The 12,166-nt window shown below is 41.2% G+C and overlaps 1 long non-coding RNA gene across 1 annotated transcript in view; it reads right to left on the bottom strand.

Annotated features, from left to right (window-relative positions):
* Nucleotides 1-8,649: 8,649 nt before the first annotated feature.
* The window catches only part of LOC137888433 (uncharacterized), a 7,002-nt gene continuing 3,485 nt past the window's right edge, over nt 8,650-12,166 (bottom strand). The window contains exons 2-3 of the long non-coding RNA XR_011105139.1: nt 8,846-8,878; nt 8,650-8,723 (exon numbers count right to left, since the gene is read on the bottom strand). This is a non-coding gene — a long non-coding RNA (uncharacterized lncRNA). The remainder of the gene's footprint in view (nt 8,724-8,845; nt 8,879-12,166) is intronic.

Below are 12,166 nucleotides of genomic sequence, written 5' to 3'. Positions count from 1 at the left end.
AGGGCATTTCAGAGTTCATGATATGGCTCACCAGCGCCCTCTGGATTCCTGGTGAGCCCTGTCTTTTACTGGACAGGAAGACACATAATGACCTCCCTGCCCACAGTACATGCAGCAGTTCTCCCTTTGGCGCCCCGCTGTCGTTCAGCCGCTGACAGCCTGGTCCGGCCAAGTTGCATGGGTTCAACCGGGTCTCCAGAGGCACCGGTGGGAGGAGAAAACATTGAAGTGGGAGGTGACGATGGAGGACGTGGAAGGCTCCGGGGAGTACTGATCAGCGCTCTCTCTCGTCTCCTTTCTTGGAGACGCCCGTCAATGCGGATGGCCGTGGCGACGAGCGTGTCCAAATCAGTCGGAGGATCCCGAGCCGCCAGCTCATCCTTGATGCCATCAGAAAGGCCGTTGTAGAAAGCGTCAGTCAGGGAGGAAGCGTTCCAGTCACTCTCCGCAGCAAGTGTCCGGAACTCAATGGAATAATCAGTCACTCTCCGGTTCCCCTGAACCAGGTTTAACAGTCCACGAGCAGCCTCTCGACCAGGGGTAGCATGATCGAACACCTTCCGAAGACCCTCAGAGAAGGCAGTCACAGAAGAACAGAAAGCCGACTGCTTCTCCCACTCAGCGGTGCCCCAGTCCCGAGCCCGCCCAGTAAGCTGGGTGATCATGAAAGCCACTCTTGACCTCTCAGTGGGATATGTGAGAGGCTGAAGTTCAAAAGTCAATTTGCACAAAGTCAGAAAAGAGCGGCAGGTACCTGGAGCTCCAGAAAAGCGCTCCAGAGCACTTAAGCGGGGTTCTGGACCCAGAACAGTGGGAACAGAAGGACTGGTGGGTGGTGAAACCGCTGGCGTTTGTCTGGGCTGTATGAGCTGCTGAAGCTGATTGCTCAGAGCCTCCAAATGTTGGTTGTGGCGTGCAGAAGTCTCCTGGAGAGCCGTCGCCATAGCGGTGAATTGCTTCTCATGATGGTGTAGGGCAGCAGCTTGTGCTGCCATTTCCTGCCTTATTTTCTCCATGTCGGCTGGGTTCATTTTTGGCCAGATTGTACTGTCAGGTATCACAAAACGACAGACAAGAACCCAATAGCACGACACAGAAAACAGTTCAGGTGTAGAAACCGGGTTTAATAACCAGCAGATGTCAAACCAGGTAGTAACCCGCGTGGCAAACAAATCCAGTGGGAGCAGGCAAAAGGGAAGGTCCAAAGTCCAAAAAGGCAGGTCAATACACGGATAATCAGGATCAGAATCGGAATGACAGGTTGCTGGATAGCAAGGGAAACACACTAGACAATCTGGCAGAGAACTGAGGGAAATGGGCCGGTACATATACACTGAGGGGCTGATTGCTGATGAGGAGCAGGTGAGTATGGAGGTGGGGCAGGCCAGGTGAAATTAAATCAGCAATTAGTGCAGAGCGGGGGGGAGTGGCAGATTCTGAAATGACATGAGAGTTAGTGTAGCAAAACAGGAGACAGACAAATGAAAAACTAAAGCCTGGCTGAAGTTGTGACAAAAACAAAATAACTTACATGTCACCTGCAAGACACCTTTCATGTATGTGTTGCTGAAACTGAGAGTCGTGTTTTACCAAGAATTGATTTAACAGACTCTCCATTTGAAAATGCAGATATGACTATGTTTGTTGATGGTTCATGTAAAAAGAATTTGGATGGTACAAATGCAACGGGATATGCAGTAGTGACAAATAATGAAGTGTTAAAATCTGAACCTTTACCATCACATTTCTCAGCACAGGCTGCTGAACTAATCGCTCTGACAGAAGCATGCAAATTGGGGGAGGCCAAGGTCGTTACTATCTACACAGATAGCAACTATGCTTATTCATGCGTACATGTCTTCGCTCAGCAATGGAAGAATAGGGGGATGGTAACATCAACTAACAAACCTATCACACACAGAGACTTGATATTGCAACTACTTGATGCAGTGCAGCTGCCAAAACAAATAGCGGTTTGTAAGTGCATGGCACACACAACGGGCACTGATCCGGTTTCAACAGGAAACCGAAAAGCTGATGAGGAAGCTAAAAAGGCTGCGCAACAACCTTATAACCAACTTTCTTTCGAAGTACAACATTTGGATCATGAAATCTTAAAAGACATGCAAACAAATGCTCCACAGCAAGAAAAAACTTTTTGGATGAAACAAAACTGCAAAATAAATGACGAAGGGTTCTGGAAATGACCTGAGGGCAAATTGGTGTTACCTAAGACCTTATATAGATATGCGGCTCTGTTGAGCCATGGGTTGGACCATGTCTCAAAAGGGAGGATGGTATCTATGATACGCGAAGTCTTTACAGCATATGGCTTTACAAATTATACAAAAAAATGTTGTTTAGCGTGTTCTGTATGTGCGAAAAATAATCCTCAGGGGCAGCAAAGACCTGTTAGAGGTAAACTACCAGAACCAGAGTATCCATTTCAACACATTTGCATGGATTTCATTGAACTAAACCAGTGTGAAGGGAAGAAATATTGTTTGACAATAATTGACCAATACTCTAAATGGGTCGAGATTTTTCCAACTAAGGCACCAGATGCTATCACGGTAGCTAAAGCTTTGACAAAAGACATAATACCACGGTTTGGGATACCAGAGAAAATCTATTGTGATAACGGTACACATTTTGTCAACAAGGTCATAAAACATTTGGCTGAGGTATTTGGAATAAACATGAAATATCATTGCTCTTATCACCCACAGTCAGCAGCTTTAATTGAGAGAACGAATGGTACAATTAAATCAAAACTAAAGAAAATGATGGCTGAAACGGGAAAGAATTGGGTACAATGCTTAGCTCCAGTTATGCTTAGTATGCACATACTGCCTAGCAGCAGAGGGCTCTCACCTTTTGAACTGTTATATGGTAGACCTTACTATCTAACTGAGCTTAAACCATTCGTAAGACAAGACGAACATATGGGAGAAAACACAGCTGAATATATGGCAAGGATGTTAAAAAGAAAAGAAATGACGTCCTCTGTTGTCTCTCCAACTCAGGAGGTGCCTGATCCAGTCCATGCAGTGAAACCAGGAGACTGGGTCCTGGTCAAAGTCATAAAACGCAAAACCTGGCATGTTTCAAGTGCTCCTAAGCACACCGACAGCTGTCCGCATAGCAGAGAGATCATCCTGGATCCATCTCACACACTGTAAAAAGGTGAACCAGTTGTCCGCATAAAATAGAAGCACTGATAACTCTTTTTCTTGCAGACACCTGTCCCACCTTTGAGTGAGTCTGGATTAACAGAGAGGTGAAAGTCTCTAAGGCCGCTTGTCTGACCAGTGAAAATACTAACACGCTCAGAGGGGGTTAGTGGTGTCTGTAAAGAAGCACAAGGGCTCAGTGGTAGACATAACATCGCGGGAACTGGAAGACATGACACCGCCAAGACAGGGACATTTCTTCAGGCAGCCAGAGAGATCTGGGATAAGGAGAATTATGTCAGTATCACTGTTTACTTCAGTCTTTGCGGCAGGTGCATTTATGACTGTTTGTGGGTGTTGTTTCATACCATGTGTGAGAGGACTAATACAACGATGGATTGATGTGGCCATGTCTAAACAAACTCTAGTGTATCAACAGATTCCCCAGAAGGATGATGAGATGGGGAGCTACTGTACACAGGGAGACACACAGAGCTACATGTCGGACTATGACGACAGCCTCGTGGCTCTGTTTGGAAGAAATGCTGAAACTGAACTGTAAAGTGATGATGATTCATATGTCGAAAATCAAAAGAAGAGACAAAATGATGATTGCAGTATTACCTGTAGCTGATAAAGACAGTACACAGCATTGTTGATTAAAACATTTTTTTTCCTTATTAAACATATTACTTTTAATATAATCCATATAAGAGGGTTTTTGATTATTAGGGCCCGAGCACCGACGTAGTCGGAGCGGAGGACCTATTGTTATTCTAATGTTTTTTATTATTATTATTATTAGGGCCCGAGCACCGACGTAGTCGGAGCGAAGGACCTATTGTTATTCTAATGTTTTTTATTATTATTATTATTATTAGGGCCCGAGCACCGACGTAGTCGGAGCGGAGGACCTATTGTTATTCTAATGTTTTTTTATTATTAGGGCCCGAGCACCGACGTAGTCGGAGCGGAGGACCTATTGTTATTCTAATGTTTTTTATTATTAGGGCCCGAGCACCGACGTAGTCGGAGCGGAGGACCTATTGTTATTCTAATGTTTTTTATTATTATTATTATTATTATTATTATTATTATTATTATTAGGGCCCGAGCACCGACGTAGTCGGAGCGGAGGACCTATTGTTATTCTAATGTTTTTTATTAGGGCCCGAGCACCGACGTAGTCGGAGCGGAGGACCTATTGTTATTCTAATGTTTTTTATTATTATTATTATTATTATTATTATTATTATTATTATCGTACCAGTTTCATCGCAAAAAGGAGGTGCTTGGGATACTGGGAATCTTTTGAAATTTGGCACAAAATTCAATCGTGGTGAAAATTCCAGTATTATTGGGGTGTCCAGCTGCGGCATGACATTTTGGCTCGATAGCGCCCCCTACAGAGTAGCCCCAACTTTGGGTTTCACCTAGCTGTATGAAATTTGGTAGGTATGTGGAACGTGATGGGACGCACAAAAAAGTCAAAAGGAGGTATATCCTAAACCAAACAGGAAGGCGGCCATTTTGAATTTTATGACGTTTTTGGACCGTTTCAAGGCGCCGTACTTTAACGAACTCCTCCTAGAGATTAAACCCGATTGCCTTCAGATTTGGTCAGTATGCTCTTGAGACCTTGGCAGTGAAACGATACTCAAAGATCAAAAAGTTATCGAACTATGTGTCCGTGGCGTGGCGGCAAAAGAACACCATTCGCCATGAAACAGGAAGTTGTTGTAACTCGGCTGTACATTGCCTAATCTGCTCCAAATTTCTCATATGTCATAACATCCTGACCCAGAACACATGTATATGACAATTTTGAATCATAGTAATAGCGCCACCTAGTGGCAACAGGAAGTCATAGGTTGTGTACTTTGACACCCTACTGCTCACAGATTAATCGGATCCCTCTCAAATTTTGTCACAAAAGCCTTAAGACCTTGATAATGCTTCATTGTGAAAATTGTAGGAAGTTGTCGAAGCGTGGCGACGTGGCGGCTCTGCGAATTTCGATCCTTCGCCATGAACAAATAAACTGATGTAACTCGACTCCGCGTCATCAGATCTTTACCAGATTTCACATGTTTGATTAAACTCCAGGCCTGAAGACATCTGCAAGCCAATTTTGAATCATAGTCATAGCGCCACCTACTGGCAACAGTAAGTTAAAGTCTTTATACTTTGGCTTGTTTCTCTTAGTTGGAAAATCAGATCAACATCAAATTTGTTCCACACAAATGTAAGAAGTTCATAATGCCAGTTCTCTAAGCTTTTGATGTTTCGTCGAACGCCGTTGCCGTGGTAACGCAGTCTTCGCCGTGAAAAACGATGGTCATTTGGAGAGGTTAAAAAAGCTCGAAACACAAGCAAACTTGACACACAGATCACAAGGCCAAAATGTAGTTCTATAATATGATTTTATTCAATCAGAGTGTTAAATCGGCTCAATAGCGCCCCCTACAAATTTCGACGAAGCAGCCCTCGCATACGTTTCACATAGATTAACAAAATTTGGTAGGCACATGTATCACATGTGGACTTAAATAAAAGTCTCTTGGGGCCATGCCCTAAACCCAACCGGAAGTCAGCCATTTTGAATTTAGTCTGAATTTCTAGTGTCGTTTTTTCAATTTCCAGGCGCTCTACTTTAACAAACTCCTCCCAGGGAATTAATCAGATCAACTTAGAATTTGGTCAGAACAATCTAAAGACCTTTGCGGCTAAAAGTTACTCAAAGCTTGTTGTTTCGTGAAATGCCGTTGCCGTGGCGATGCATTCCTCGCCATGAAAAACAAAGGTGTTTTTGAGTTGCTAAAAATACTCAAAACAAAATCAAACTTGTCACACACATTTAAAATCCTGAATGTAGTTATCTGATGTGATTTTAATGCTTCAGAGTGTCAACTTGGCTCGATAGCGCCCCCTACAATATTTCGACGATGCAGCCCTCGCTGTACGTTTCACCTAGATGTATAACATTTGGTAAGCATATGTATCACATGTGGATTTAAAAAAAAGTCGTAGGGGTCCATGCTCTAAACCCAACCGGAAGTCAGCCATTTCTAATTTTGTATGAATTTCTCGTGTATTTTTCCCATTTCCAGGTGCTGTACTACGAACTAGTCCTAGGTAATTAATCAGATCAACTTAGAATTTGGTCAGAACAATCTAAAGACCTTTGTGATTAAAAGTTTAGAATTCATCAAACATGGACTTGGTGTAGCGGCCATTTTACATGGTTCGCCATCATCCATCAAGCTGTTGTAACTCAACTGTACTTTGTCAAAACTGTCCCAAGGTTGACATGCTTGATTACTGTCATGATTTTAGGACATCTGCATGCCAATATTAACTCATAGTCATAGCGCCACCTACTGGCAACCACGGACGTAAGCAGGATTCTATAATTACAGCGGCCCAAACACTGAACTTAATAAAAGGGTTTGTGGTCACACCATGAGAAAAAGACTTCTCTGATCTAAATATGTGCAAACTAAGATGCTTGGAGAGCAAAAGTTAGACAATAGTGGTTCTCAAACCATGTCAGTGGGCATTAGTATAAATGATCTGTCCAGAGCTTCTACATGAGAATCAGGTTAAATGTTATAATGAATGCTTCACACTACAATCTAAAGTTACAGAAGAGCTGAAAATGAAAACAGTGTTAAATTGAAGTGTTCAAGTAAAAGCAAATGACACTGCTGTTCTGTTAACTTTCATGTGAGTCCAAATACAATGAGCAGGACACTGCAGGGAGTTGAACCCCATCCCAGTAAACTGACAGTTTGTTATGTTTCAAACACTGAAGCGCATTCATGCACATTAATTTTCTTAATGATCTTAACAGGCTTACATTTATGATTGTATCGGAGTAAACTCAAAACATTTGAGGCATAATGCCTGGCAACATGATCTTCCTACGCTGTTGGTCGACGCAGAAATATCATCTAACTTGTGCACGCAATGTATGATGGTCACAGAAATGCATGGCCGCGTCAACCAGAGTCCTGCCAGTACCCTCGACGTACGTGTAGTTGCGAGGGCCCAATCAATGCTGCTTGCAGCTTTAATTTTGTTTGTTATACTTAGTATAAACAGGAGGGTTATGTTGGAGGAAAATGTAAAGTCTAATTATCTTTCTCTTTTTTGATATCAAAGATATGGTCTGCACACAAGGCCCTGCCACATGTGGTTTGACCGGTTGAACTTTCGTTGACACTTAGGAAGGGCAGGTGGTCACATTCTCAGGGAATTAACATGCCCTGGTTGAAATGCAAACGCATTCTCTCCATGTTCTCTTTCATGCCATTTGGTGTAAAGCCTGTTTTGATATGTTAAGAAAGCCTGTCTTGGGCCGTCTTGTGACTTGTGTGTATGCCTGTTTACGACTATATAACCTGGTGGCTTGGAGTTGAAACTCTGAGCAGTCTTGGCACATTACCTTGTATGTGTACAACCCTGTCTCCTTCTTGCAAGAATAAATGTCCTGTGATTATTACTTTTACATCGGCTTCGAGTGAATTTCTCTAACAGTAATATAAATAATCTAAATTTCACCCAAATCAGGTAAACCTTGGTGGTAGCTACCTTAGGATACCAAACACCCCATCATTCCAGTTTAAAGCCGGAGACACCAACAGACTTAACAAACTGGTTAAGAAGGCCGGCTCCATCATCGGCTGTAAACTGGACAGTCTGGAACAGGTGGTGGAGGGGAGGACACTGAAGAAACTATCATCCATATTGGATAACCAGGACCACCCTCTCCACCACCTACTGCAGGGACAGCGGAGCACGTTCTCCAACAGACTGATCCAGCTCCGCTGTCATAAGGACAGGTACAGGAGAACGTTCCTGCCTACTGCTATAAGACTGTACAATAAATCACCTCGAGCCAAATCAAATCGTTAAACCTCTGCACTACTGTTTATTTAGTTGATTTAATATTATTCTGTTCTATTCACTGTGTATATAGTGTGCATTTTTTTATATAACATCTTTTATATATTATAACTGTATATATTGTGACATGTGTATTTTTCTTGTATTTTTCTTTTTCTTTTTATATAATATTAAGATTTTTTACCTGTGACCTATTGCTGCTCTGTAACCTATTGCTGCTTGTAACAAAATAATTTCCCCTCGCGGGATCAATAAAGTTAGTATCTATCTATCTATCTATCTATCTAAAGGGTAACTTAGGTCTACTCTCTATAGAGTGTTGGGGTGCTACATAGATGATGTCACTGATGGGCTTACCTGAGCAGGTGAGATCCACGATGAAGGGAGAGGAATCTGATGTTAAACACTCTCTCAGAGCAGATCCAAAGTGAACACAGTTAGAGCTGATCCTCCACACAGATCTCTCTGAGGACTCCTTTCTCCGTCTGGTAGAAACAGTAGAGCCACAGTCCAGATCTCTACAGAAAACAGCTGCTTCCTTCAGGCTCCAGTCATAGTAATCTACTGGTCTCCAGTCTCCTTCATGTTTCACCTCCAGTGTTCCTGCACAGCGACTGGCTCCTCCCACCAACCTGACAGATTCTGAACAGAAACAAGAGAGTCGTCAGTAAATAACTAAATATAATTATTAAAATATCAAACTAAAACTTGACTTCTGATTCTGCTTCATTAAATCTTTATTTCTCTTTTCTTTCTCTATTCACCTGTTGATGTGTGATTTCCTTCAGCCTGGAGTCCTGGAGAAATAGACACATATTTGTTTATTGAAGTAAATATAAAAAAATACACAAATGTTTGTTTTTAAATGTATTTGCAATTTTCATCAAAACTTATTTGGATGTTGTTACATTTATATTCAGACAGTTGAACCTGCATTTAAAAACAGGAATGTTTATTAGACGTCTCCTTCCTTTGCAGCCAATCACAGAAGAGTAGATTAAAGGGTCATATTTGTTGTGACAATAATGTGTTAATTCTCATTTAGCCCCTCCCCTCAGAAGGCAGAGCTTCCTGAGGGGAGGGGCTAAAACAGAGAAATGTCCAAAGTTAAAAAAAACAGCAGCACACATCCAAACACTTCCAACTCACCCACCATTACATACAATCACAACAAGCATTGTGTTGCTTGAGTATACTTCAGTGTGAGAAGCTTTCAGACAGAAGCAGTCATTAGCTGAGACCTGCTGTTGAAGTTTCTCTGAGTACCTGTTGTTTAGCATCTCTCAGCTCATGGCTGAACCTGTGCTTAGACTCTTTAAACCTGTCTTTGTCTCCTCTCCTAAACGCTTCCTACTTGTACAACCTTAAGAGTGATTTATGCTTGCTGCATCCGTGAGGGGTCTCCAGTGTTTCCCCCCCCAAAGGCTGGAACACGATGCTGCTAACTGCTACTTATTATAACAACATATTATTTTGATTATTATCAGGCAGTAAATGGAGGGGACAGGATGCAGAAGTGGGTCACAGAGATCACTGTGGATGGGCCGGGCCACTAGCTTCCCGCCCATAGCACAGGTTCTACACAAAACCTTTGTCTCTCAGTGTGGTTGTGTTACTTCTATGTGCTCTGTATGTAATCTGTCTGTTCCTCACCACAAAGTCTCAAATGAATCCACTGACAACAACATGAACAAAATGACTGCTGTCTTGTTTCTTTGACACGTTTTTGATGGGAAAGACAATCGTGACTCGCTGGGTGCATCTACCCACAATGCTTTGTGGGAAGACCCGCCCCCTACTCTGCCTCCGATTGGCTCCACCCTTCCAGGCGTTACAGGTGTCTGCACATGCTAACGTTAGCCTGGCTAAGGCGGAAGGAGAGTGAGCTCATTTTTTTGTTCCAGTCGTCCAAAGGTAGGCTACCCGGTCCGAAGATACCAGAGGACTGAGCACCAACGCAGCAGAGACACAGACCAGAAATGTAAGTTTTATATAAGTTTTGTTTATTACATCATTCATTTCACCTCTGAGAATCTTTAGGAGAGAAATCAACTGTGTAGTTGAGAATATTGGCAGCTGACTGGTCGTTTATCCAGATATTTAGTAAGCTTATATCAATTTAACTCAAATAATCAGTAAATATAAATCTATTTCCCTCAGAGGATTAATAAATACAAATCAAGTTCACCCAGATATTGAGTAAATACAAATTACTTTTACTCAGATCCTTAGTAAATATAAATCTGTTTTGCTTTGGATATACTTATTTCTGTTTCAATTTAGTGAATTTATTCAATATTTTAGAATCAAATTTGTAGAACTTCATAAGTGCCACTTTGTTGCAATCATTTTTTAATTGTATGTGTATATATATGTATTTATATATATACGTATATACACACACAAATACACAAATATATGTATGTATGTATATTTTTAAATATATACACAAAAATGTGTATATATATATATATGTATACAAACAATTATATGTATTTATATATTCATATATATACATACATATATTTGTGTGTATATATATATACATACACACAAATATATGTATGTAGATATATAAATATATACACAAATACATGTATGTGTATATATATATATATATATATATATATATATACATACACACAAAATTAAATGTATGTATATAAAGATATATAATTTATTTTATTTTAAATTAAAATGAAAAAAGAAGGGTTGTCATATTTGGTTTGATCTTAAAAATACTGTCAACTGAAGAACCGGATTATACTATAGTCCAAACTCACAAGTCCATACTTCCAAGTACACAAGTCCGTACTTGGAGTACTTGGTATTGAGAAAGGCCCTAGGCTGATGTCTGGAACGTCTAAAAGGGTTCAGCCAATCAGAGGCAGCGAGTCATGATGGTCTCTCAGTACTCAGTGATGAATACATTGTGTTTCCTGTGAGTGCTTCACAATAAAAGCCCCCATTGTGATTGTCTTGTTGAGGTGTTTTGATGTGAAGCAGCAGCAGCAGGAAATGTTGAGTCAGCATTAACAGTAACTTAATGTGGCTCTGATCCGTCTGTAGGAGAGTGAACAGGAAACAGTCCATCCCAAGTCTCTTAATTGCTTCAGTGTTAAGTGTTTTATATTGTTATAGATTCAGACTCATGTCTAATAGACAGAAAACGATGCAGCATGTGATCAGTGAGGCTGTTTGTTATCTGATATCAGCTTCATTGGGATACATCCCAAGTCTCTTAGTTGCATCCTCGTTTCCCTCACTTGCGTCCTTTCCTTGCGTCTTAGTCCCTCCCACCAAGAGACGCAAGGAAACCATGCGAGGAGAGAGGAAAGAAGGAAATATGTTTCAAGAGATATGAGACGTCCTTTCCTCAGTTGCGTCACGTGAAGTGACGTCCCTTTATGATGACGACGTCGCTGATCACAGCTGATCACAGCTGTCAGTCAGCTTTAACAGCTGGAGAGACTTTTGATAGTTTGTGTCTGTTCACATGATCACTGTACTTAATGATAGTCACTAATAATACGAATAACTAATAAAGACACACAGTAATCATCACTGCAGAGGTGTTTTCTCTGTATACTGTTACAAATAATTATACTGTGTTCTGTGGTATTTATACTGTGTTCTGTGTCCCGTTTACAAGCGCAGGATCAGTTCCTACTGACGGAATACGTTTGCCTTATTTATGAATTATTTGTGTTTTGAAATACAGATTGTGACGTCATTATTAAATAACCCAGAATATGATTATGGTCTCTCTTGAATACTGGAATGAATTTATTAGGCTCCATGTTTCAGGTTAAACTTAAATGATATAACTCATCAAACCAGACACTCATCAATGATCAGCCTCACGTGATTGAATGAAATGATGATAAATGATGTAAAAAGCTCTCTGACTAATTGTCTCCATAATAAAAGTTATTGAGGGAAATATAGAGACTTGGGATGGACCCTGTTATTTGTCATTTCCTCGCTCCTCGCTTGAATCGGAAGTTGTTCTGCTCCGTCATATTGACGGCCGTCCCAAAGCTCTTATTCCTGCTCTGAGGATCGAGGAGAGAGGAGGAATCTCT

This window comes from Cebidichthys violaceus, unplaced genomic scaffold (genome assembly GCF_023349555.1).
Source record: "Cebidichthys violaceus isolate CVI_PGR_0920_01 unplaced genomic scaffold, fCebVio1.0.p SCAF_105, whole genome shotgun sequence".
Taxonomy (NCBI): Eukaryota; Metazoa; Chordata; class Actinopteri; order Perciformes; family Stichaeidae; genus Cebidichthys; species Cebidichthys violaceus.
The sequence above is the reverse complement of the archived record's forward strand: the minus strand, read 5'-3'. Positions and strand labels throughout refer to the sequence as shown.